The sequence below is a fragment of the Musca domestica genome, unplaced genomic scaffold, assembly GCF_030504385.1.
Source record: "Musca domestica strain aabys unplaced genomic scaffold, Musca_domestica.polishedcontigs.V.1.1 57, whole genome shotgun sequence".
In the NCBI taxonomy this organism is placed as follows: Eukaryota; Metazoa; Arthropoda; class Insecta; order Diptera; family Muscidae; genus Musca; species Musca domestica.
In genome coordinates, this window is record NW_026712358.1 from 3,324,927 (window position 1) to 3,335,963 (window position 11,037).

Sequence of the window (11,037 nt, forward strand, 5' to 3'; positions counted from 1 at the left end):
CATTTCACACCCACCAATGCTGTTATCATCTTTGCTTTTTAAATGCAGTGTCATCTTTACATCTCTATATATTTTTATTATATTTATTTATTTATTTATTTTTTTTTTTTTTGAAAACACTGTTCAGTCTTTGGCTCCCCTCCCTTTCCCACGTAGCCAACCTATTAAAATTGAAGTTCATGCCATTCGTGAACTTTGTTCTGTATTCTTTGTGCACCATTTCATTGGCCAACAATGTCAGTTAGCTAGAGTGCAGCTCAGTTCATCGCTTGGCTATAATGGCGTGCTGTATGGCTCACTCAAACAACAGCCATTTTTCGGTGGAAATTTAAATGATTCATTCATGCAACAAATCATCAATCGATATGTTGGGAAATTATCGAAGATTACTAACCAAGTGTTGACTGGTGGTGGCAGCAATGAGTTACAATGACGTAAAAACAGTTTGGTAAATTTCCAACTCATGTGGCTAGGCTATTTTCCCATTTACAATCAGTGGAATAATTTTTGGATTGCCATACGTCCATTTTTACCCTGTTGCTAATTATTGTTTTTTATTTCACTTAATAATTGAGTTATTTGTCCAACCAAAAAATATCGAATATAATTCGATGACCCTTAAGTTAGAAATAGACAGATAATTTAATTTGTGGTCAATGCACGGTAATGTGTTTCGAATTACAAGCCAAAAAGTGACAACTGTCAATGACCTACATGTTTCAAAAATAGAGAATGTTTTGTATTAAGATGCACACATTTTTATTTTTGGCCAAGAATCTATAAAAAAGTCGTAGGTTTGGAAATTTAGTCAAAATAACTGGTGGGAAGTTCTTAAAATAAAAGGCGAAGAGTACGAAAATAAATAGCATTGTCCTTAAAACGGGTCATTAGACTAGAATTTTTTAATTTTTATATTAAATAAATACAATTGTTTCTAAATCTTAAATTCGCTATAAAAAAAACGAAAACTACAAGCTTGGGTATATTCTCAAAATATAAAATATATAACATTGCATCGATTCTAAGTAGTGCATACATTTCAGGCAGCATCAGTTATGGCATCACTTCAAAATGCTCTTCAGGATGTTCAAACTTCTTAAATATACCTAGTATTTGCTCCGATCTATAACTTGCAAGAATCTACAAGTTTTACGATATCATAAAGGAAAAAGTGGTTATCGTAGTAAAAACATTTTATTTCTTGCATTTCTGGAACAAAGCTATTGTCTACCAATGCTGCTCAGGCTACAAACATATTGTAACAAATTCTAATTTGGGAAATATTATGCTACCAAAGATTTTAAAAATAGGGTCTAGTGTTCGTGCTAGAGACCTGTTCCCGACATGTAGGATGGACAAGTTGCGCTCATGATCAATTCGTTACTTGACTGTTTTATATATTGCTTACATCTCCTACGATATCCATACCACTTTGAGCTAAGGAAAAATAATTATCATATAATTTGTGGTTCGTACGAATATTAAATTCTGTTTTCTACACTGGAGTCAATACCGCCGCCACAAAACGACAAATAACTGATAATAACCAGCTATAAGTCCCGCTCTCCATACAAGCTTCCTAGGCTTAGCATTTTCCAAGTTTATAGCCAGCTTGTATTTCATATCAAGCTTCGAACTCATAGAAGGTTTTAAAGTGGTAGCCAGATCAATTTCCAAAAAACGAACTCTATCCTGACAGCTACTCGAATATTTCCCGGTCCACGACGGCCCTAATACACCTGAACCAAGAGGAAACCGAAAGGACAGCAACACGAATACTCATGTTCGAATACTTTATCTCAACAGTAGAGTAAACATGTTCGCGTCGACCAAAACACGAAGACAGTCGAGCCGACAGAAAATCGAAATTATTCGAGCCGATTTTAAACTAAATACTCTAATTGCCTTCGTCAACTGCAAGACGAATACTCCTTAGCAAACATCAACCCAAATATTTTCGAACTCTTCCGAATCGACAGCAACCCAAATATTTCCGAGCCGACTGCAATCCGATTACTTTCGAGCCAATAGCAAACCACACAATAATCTTCAAGCTTACGGCAAGTCGAGTATTTCTAAGCAATAAATAACCATTTGCACGATTAGAGAAGTCGGATCAATATCAACAACTCCGTATTACCCACAAATTATTCGCGTTATTATAAATCCTGGCATCAGAACTTAACTTATTTTTGAAGTGTATAATGATGTCTACAACTTGTCAGGAACTCCTTAGTTGCATTATCGAACTGCAGTCCAAATATCTTCTCTATATCATGTGATGTTACTTCATACTTGTTGTTACAAAGGGGAAAAAAATATTTTTATAAAAATTATCTGAATTCCACTTTAAACTACAAATACCATTTGGATAATGCTGTTAAATCTTTCAAAAAACCATAAGGTGGGTTAGGCCGTTATATGGAAGCCATACCAAAACGGTAACCTCTGTAGACTATTTTGTACTTCAAGGACTGTCATATACCAAATCTTCTAAAATAGCAAATTTGAAACAATTTCGTGGGTAAATGTGACTAGGATTTTCAAAATACCTAACATCGGTGGATATCGTTTTATGTGCGCTATACGAAAACGTGGAACTAAATATTTAATGTTCTACAAAAACGTGGACAGATATATCTCATTTTCAATACCAACCTTTCTGGACACAATACAAATTGTTCTGCCAAATTTTGGACTATAGGTCAAATAATGTGGGATTTCAATAGACACACAGGCAAACGAACATCGTTAAATCGACTTGTAATTTTATGCTGATTATGGGGTCTACGACGAAAATTAAGGGATGTTACAAACGGAGTGACAAAGTTAATATACCCTCCTTTCCAAGGTGGAGGGTATAAAAATATAATTTTGATACAAAATATAATAAAATGGATAAATAAAATAAGAAAATATCGGTTCATTTCGAACCTTCCCTATAAAAAATTGATTACATAGTTATGAACCTAAACAAGAAATCATATATTATGTACAAATGTCCTCAAGTTTTGTTCTCCCACAACGAACTATAACGCAGGGGGTTTAGATACATATATCCCAGAATGAACCTATATAATATTCGAGAACAAATATTTATTATAGTTATCTATCCATTTAGAAACATATTTTTTGTCGGGAATTTTAAATTTTTGGTCTAGTTTGAAGCAGCGACATTTTTATCATTTGGGGTCATATTCTGTAAAAAGAACTTTAAATGATTATACTCAATCACCTTCGTACTGTGTATTGATAAAACCCATGGTAGAACCCATGGTACAATGAAGAGAAGGTAGGGCAACTTTGAAAAAATTGCAAGTATAGAGGTCTACCTGTTTGGCTTGTAATGTCAGAATTAGTATCAAAACAATAAAAAATCAAACAACTTGTTGCATTTATTTTGAATAAATAATTGAAAACCGCGATAAATGAATGAAAGGTCAACACTTCTTTTCAAAATAATGTACTATATATCTCTAAAGGATTATTTCGCTACAAAAACTCTAGATTTTGTCGATGCATACGTTGAAATAAACATTTTGAAAACACCCGAATTTGAATCTTTTCTAAACAATTTTTTTTGTTATTGAAAAGAAAACACATACATAAACAAATAAAGATGACATATTAGGCCAAGAAAATAAAAAAATTGAAATCATATGGTATCATGGTAGAAATACCAGGTAGCAACATAGGCGAAAATTACAATAAAGCAACTTTTTTGGAAACTTGATATGTCAAAGTTGTAGTCAGGGCGAATTGATTTGAAGTACAAAATTTGGGGCAAATTATTTTTCCAATCAAAATATTGAATTAAAATTTTCAAAATTGTTGTTTTTTCTATTACAAAAGCAAATATTCAAAACTTCCAACATCGATTGAAAGTAATGCTGAAGCCGCTGCATCTTGGTTTGATTATAGCACGTTCAATACAACATTTTTGAAAATCACATAGACTGGAAATGGAGTGATTGTAGTCTCCAGCGCGCCAACGAAGGACATTTGCGATAATAGATGTCCAATCGTTGTTATCTCTTCATCATCCTTACACAGCATACAGTCTTGGTAACGTTGGCAACGTTGATTTCATATTCAACAGCGATAATGTTCTTTAAAGGAAATATCCGGAAAATTATTTTTGATGCTTTAAAATTAGGTTTTGTGGTGGTTCTGGGGTGTACCCTTTTTTCTTTTGCTACATCGTCAGCTTTCTCGCTGTAGTGACATGCTACCTAAAAGGTACTTTATATATTTATATGAGGTATATTTACTCCTCAGGCTTACTTAAGATTTGGATCATTCACCTTTCACTGTTGAAGACCTATAGTGTATAACATAGTTGAAAATCCGTACAAATAAGATGATGAAATTCCATGTATCGGTTTATTTCCTAAATGAAATTGATTCCCTGTTTCACTTATTTCAAATATCCACGAATTTTAGATCTCCATATTACCTATGCCTACCATATGTTGAATATACACTTTTTCCCTCATACTCTATAAAAATGTAAAATCTCGATTTTCTATCAATAGCATTGTTAAAGTTTGAAATCATGCAACAATTTTCTTATGTGTAAATGAAGGCGAATTCAAATTACAACAATTTTTTGACATATCAAATTGATACCAGCTGGCCTGAAAGGGTTACCTTGTAATTCTACCATGTATGGTATCATAGCCCTACCTTGATATCATTGTACCATGGTAGAACCTATCAATTTTGTAAAATTTTTATTTACTATTATTGACATATATTATTTTTTAATAATATTATTTTTTTTGTTTTAATTTAGCATTCGAAGAACAAATCTACAGAAGAAGAATACAGAAGAAGAACAAATCTAACCCATGACGGTACTTAAATCCTTAGGTCATCTAAATTTTTACCAATAATAATGATCGCCTTTTTTCATTTCAGTTATCAAGAGAAATGCAAGATGCCATCGATAAATGTGCATTTTGTAGTGACCTCCTTCTTGGCATGACTCACGGAAGAAATTTCCATGGTTAAACGTTTTCGGCCAACAGGCTTCGCAACTAAATCATTGCAGTTGCTGTTGTTGTTTGTAGTTCAACTGGAAAATCTATTAATCATAATTGATGCAAATTGATTCCCATCCCACAAATGAAAACGAAGCGGCACTATATCGCCAGTTTTTCTTTTCTCAACAACAGCCATTTTTCAAACAATGCCAAATGCAGACAGACTACGTCCGACGAGGCAGCAACAAACAGAAAGTTACCTCTTATCGAAGGCACTAAATTTTGGTTTGTGTAAATTTCATAATGACAATGCAATGCGACGATGACAACTACAGCGACGATGGTGAAGGCGACGAGTAACACCGAAAAGTAGGCCAAAGAGAAAATCTGCAGTTGCAGCAGCAACAACAAACGGCAATCACCAGCGGCGGTTATTAGAAAAAGCGGCACAATTCGCATGCAATAGAAGTCATGCAGGCATTTCGTACACTTTCTAATGTTGTTGCAAAAACCAAACCAAAACAACAGCAACAACGACAACGACAACAAATAAGTGGAAACGGGGTAAGTAATGCCAATAGCAGCAGTTGGATGCACATAATCCTAGCCTCCATCTCCCCCCATTGTTTTGCACTGCACTCGTCCCTGGTTCGACCGCCTAAATAGAAAGCAAATGAAAATTGCTACCATAATACCTGAGACCAATATCTGGTATCGCATATCCGCAGAAGCTTGGCTATAACAAAACAAAAACAATGTAATACCATACATAAGTCCGACTGCATCGATTCTGCACCAAACCGATATGGATGTTACAGTGAATGGTTGGATGGGCGAAAGCGGAGTTGCTGGAGAAATGATAAACGGCCAGAGATTGTATCATGTTGACTGTGGCCTAACACCAAGGCAACAATAACAACAACATTCGAAACATGGTACACATTCACTCATAATTATTGCCAATGTTGCTAAATTGTTCCAATGAAAATTGTTTTGATTTTCACAAATTTTTCGAATTTTCAAATGGCATAAAATTCTTAGATAATGGGAATTAAAAATCCAATTCGTGATCTCTTTACTCAAAAGAATTTTGGTTGTTTAAGTTTTCAACCACATTATAGCTTCTATGCGATCACATAATTTCAGTCATCATTCAGCTTTGTATTTATTTTTAAAAGGCCGATTTTGGCTTGCTCTCTTCATCTCAACATTTATTTGAACTACAAAATCTTTCGTAGATGTTCCGCATAATTTTTTGGGAAGATCTTCAGTCCTTCTATGTGGAGACCTACCGGCCTTCTATGTGAAGATCTGCAGGCCTTCTATGAGGAGACCTTCCACCTTCTATGAGGAGACCTTCCGACCTTCTATGAGGAGACCTTTCGACCTATGAGAATACCTTCCGGCCTTCTATGAGAATACATTCCGGCCTTCTATGAGAATATCTTCCGGCCTTCTATGAGAATACCTTCCGACCTTCTATTAGAATACCTTCCGGCCTTCTATGAGAGTACCTTCCGGCCTTCTATGAGAATACCTTCCGGCCTTCTATGATGAGATCATCCTGCCTTCTATGAGAATACCTTCCGGCCTTCTATGAGAATACCTTCCGACCTTCTATGTGAATACCTTCCGACCTTCTATGAGGAGATCATCCGGCCTTCTATGAGAAGACCTTCCGACCTTCTATGAGAAGACCTTCCGACCTTCTATGAGAAGACCTTCCGGCCTTCTATGAGAAGACCTTCCGACCTTCTATAAGAAGACCTTACGTCCTCTATAAGAATACTTTCTGACCTTCTATAATAAGACCTTCTGGTCTTCTATGAGAAGACCATCTGGCCTTCTATGAGAAGACCTTCTGGCCTTCTATGAGAAGACCTTCTGAGCTCTATGAGAGCTCTGGCCTACTATGAGAAGACCTTCTAGCCTACCATGAGAAAACCCTCTGGTCTACTATAAGAAGACCTTCTGCCCTTCTGTGAGAAGAACTTCCGGCCTTCTATGAGAAGACCTTTCTGGCCTTTTATGAGAAGACCTTCTGGCCTTTTATGAGAAGATCTTCTGACCTTCTATGGGAAGACCTTCTGGCCTTCTATGAGAAGATCTTTTGGCCTTCTATGAGAAGACCTTCTGGCCTTCTATGAGAGGATTTTCTGGCCTTCTATGAGAAGGTCTTCTGACATTCAACTCAATATCTTTTTTCATATTTGCTATTGCTGCTCCACTATTTAAGATGTGCAAAGTTTGAAAGTTTCCAGCAAAACAAACACACAGACAAACATTAGCATCACGACGTCCTGAACCAATTTCGTCCACGGGACTTTCCAATTTAATTTCAATGGGACACATTTTATCCGTATCAAGTGATAGATATCCGAACACTAATACATATTAAGCGATGCAAGTTCGAAAATATTTAGTTAGGAATCCTTCTCTTGCAGTTTACATTTTGGTATGATCCTTTTTTGGATCTTTGGAGGTGTTCCAAGACTTACAAAAAAAACATATTATATTATTAGTATGAAAACTGCCCGGTTGCTTTGATTTTTCCTCAACCCCAAGATACCTATGTACTTCTGTACCAAATGTTTAGAATTTTGGTTCAAGCGATGATTTCCAACGATAATTTAAATAATTTAAATATTGTCTTATTCGGAAGAGTACGTTTCAATTATCATTTCTCTTTGAGTTGGCAACATTGTTCATGTAACAGTATTTGATTGCATCGTTTTGCACAAACGGATGTAAGTCGTCGTCGCCGTCATAGCAACAAAGACTATTCCAAACATCACACACACGCACACAACTATCTAAGCCGCTGTGTGCAGCATGCAATGAAGCAACAGTTGTTGCAACAGTGAATGTTCGTCGTGTTTCAGTTTAAAAAGTGTGTTAACTTGGATAATTTCTCTTTTGCCATAGCAGCAATTGGAGATTTTCTTTTCATTTTGTCTTTCATCAGCCATTACTTAACGAATTTTCCATTTTCCATGAAGTGTCTGTAAGACCGTCTATCTGTCCGTGGGTCTACTTGCAGTGTATGTGTGTTTGAAACTTGTTTTCTACTTCGACATAATGGCTTTTCCTTTTTGCTCTTTCGGGCCAACTGGTTGCTAATCATTGCCAAAGCCAAATGCCGGATTGCATTCATTGTCAGTGTTAGCGAAAAAGTTGGTCATGTTATCCATTCAAATGCATTGTGTCGATGTCAATGCCAGGGGTGGGGTGGGATGAAAAGCAGCGCCGGGTGGGGAAAACAAAGAGGCCGAGTTGCTCTTTTGGTGGAAATCACGATCAGTGTCGAGTGCAGTCATGCCTTGACACAAGACACAGAGGCTTGCAACACATTTTTTGTTTTTGTATGGAGTTGCATTGAAATGTTGATAATTAGATTGTTGTTACTACAACAACTTTTGCTGATGCCTAACATGTAGCATGGTGTGTATGTGTGTGTGACTGTGGCACAAATTCGACAAAAGAAAAAGTAAAATTACACAAACCATTCAAACGGCAATCGAGGATTATTTCATTTTAATTAATTTCTGTAATCCGTTGGTGTTTATAAATCGCATCTGTAGATTTTTGTAATCCATCAAAGGAAATCTGTTTCTTGTTGGATTATGTCTGAAAATACATTTTATATTTGAATATACAAATTTTAGCAAATGCTGATACATACTGCTATATAAGTAACTCTAAAAAGTAATAATTTTTTCAACTATTAGATTTTTTTTCTGAATTTTCAGTTGCTCTACAAGTCACAATTGGGTGAAAAATACCAATATTTTAATATTCAAACTTAACCTCTTAAGAGGTCTTAACCTCTAATATTCAAACACGAATATTAAAGAGATTAAGCCTCTTACCGCTGAAATCACAACCACATAACGAGCACAGAACAAGGCTCTTTACACGGATACTAATTTCGCTGCAGTCAGATATCGAAAATATAGCAAAATACAAGCTGGAATCTTTATTTCCAAAACTGTTTCAAATTCCCATTGGCACAACACAGGGCCGTAAATATGGTCAATTGTCCCAAATGTTGCATAGTCTCTTGGATACGGTTAAAACGCTAGATAATATATTTGCATGACTGTACAGGGTAAGATAAGGAAAAACTGCAACAAAGTCAAACGCCATAATTTTTACATTTTTTTTTTTTTTTTAATTTTATTGAATGAAAGCAAAAATGTCGGAAATAGCATCTAATTTTAGAATAACTTTAGATTTGTTCGAATTGGTCACCTTTGGCACGAATTATGGCCTTCAAACCGCCAATGAAACCGCCACACGATGCCCGATGTTGCTCTGCGGTATTTTAGCCATTCCCGGCGAAGCGCTTGCTTGAGGTGATCAAAACTTTGGTATTTTTTAAGTACCAACCTGCTTTCCAAAATACTCCAGACACATTAGTCCAACGGATTGTTATCCGGAGATTTTGGTGGTCATTGTGCGCTGGAAATGAAGCGAGGAACCTCATTTTGTAACCATTCTTGGGTGGTGGCGCGTGCTTAGTGTGATCGTGCGATGGTAAGGTCTGCGGCCAAAATGTTTGAGTGTCCAAGGCTTTAATACATCCTCCAGGAATATTTTCGCTATAATATTCGGCTGTTATGGCGGCCCTCACCATCGCCATGGCCGGCGCTTGAGTCCTGATGACCAGCCGAAGGTACACATTTTCAGATGACCTCTTTGGCAAGTAAACACGATCATTTTGTTTGTTTACAAACTGCTGGACAACGAATGTTTTCTCATCGGAGACGGAGAAAACCAAATTCGGCAGTTCACCACTTTCGGCCAAGCGAAGCAACTCTTAAGCTCTTTTGAGGCTATTTTCTTTTTGTTGCGGTGTAAGTTTTTGCACTTTTTGGATTTTCAATGCTTTACCTCGAGCTCATTTTCAATATTGGCCGAATGAACTATTGCGATATGTTCAGCTCCTGAGCCACTTTTCGCCACGGCGACGCGGGTTTCGATCAAGTCGCTTCTTTACTTTTTAAACCATTTCTGCTGATGTTGCTGTTTTCTTCCGTCCACTTACTTGACGTCGGGCTACGCTACCAGTATCACGGTAACGAGCGATGGTACGAGACACAAAAGATTTATTCACATTTAAATGCTGGAGTGTTCTATCGATAGGCACTTGTGGTTTTCAGCCAAATATAAAGAAATCACACTAACACGCTTGAACTCCATTACGAATAACTCTGTTTCTGGAAATGCTTTTGTACGCTTGTAAACAATATAATGAGCTATCACTGGAATAATTTTAATAGCTGTCGGACGAGTGGCTCATAAATGACAGCAGTCTGAAATTAGTTGCAGTTTTTTCATATCACCATGTACATATTATGTTTGAACTGTTCTCAATAATTTATATATTGTTTTACTAATTTAAGGATGAAAAAGGTAAAGGAGACTACAGAGTTTTTCAAATAGCCTTCCCCTTGACTATAATCGTTTCAAAGAAATGAGAATGGTCCATATCTTAAATCTAGATCCCATAACACATTAGACAAATGAAAGTTTCTAGGTAAAATAGTTTATCTGGAACTTTACACATTTTTTGCAATTGCTTTAACAACCATATCTTCATGTACATAAACTATATCTATGATGATCAGCGATCTTGTCTGCTGTTGTAGTGTGTCGAGTGAAAGTAAAGTGGGACAAATGCAATTATTATTGCATTTTTATTGCAATGGCTCGGATTGCATTGCATTGGAAAATTACATCTTTGTAACCGAGGAGATACCAACACCAACGTAAATATCTCTACCAACAGCAATTTACCTCCCCTGCCACCGGCCGGTCGTCACAACATTTGATTGTAACATAAAACAGGAAAGTTTTTCTATTCTGACAACATCAATGGCAGCAACAACAGCGGTGGTTGCAAGAGCAGCGGCAATAGCAACAGCTTAGCGTCGACAACATTAGGAGTCAACTTATGTATCACACACACACACTCATACACGGACATTCTGGCAGACAGGTAATCAGACAAGCACAATGTTATAGCTGTTTCACTTCATGAGATGTAGAT

The 11,037-nt window shown here is 36.4% G+C and overlaps 1 long non-coding RNA gene across 1 annotated transcript; it reads left to right on the top strand.

Moving 5' to 3' along the window:
* The first annotated feature begins 4,767 nt into the window (after window positions 1–4,767).
* LOC131805526 (uncharacterized) lies at window positions 4,768–6,048 on the top strand. The gene is made up of 3 exons (XR_009343707.1): window positions 4,768–4,856; window positions 4,921–5,549; window positions 5,652–6,048. It is a non-coding gene; the product is annotated as an uncharacterized LOC131805526 (long non-coding RNA).
* Window positions 6,049–11,037: the final 4,989 nt, after the last annotated feature.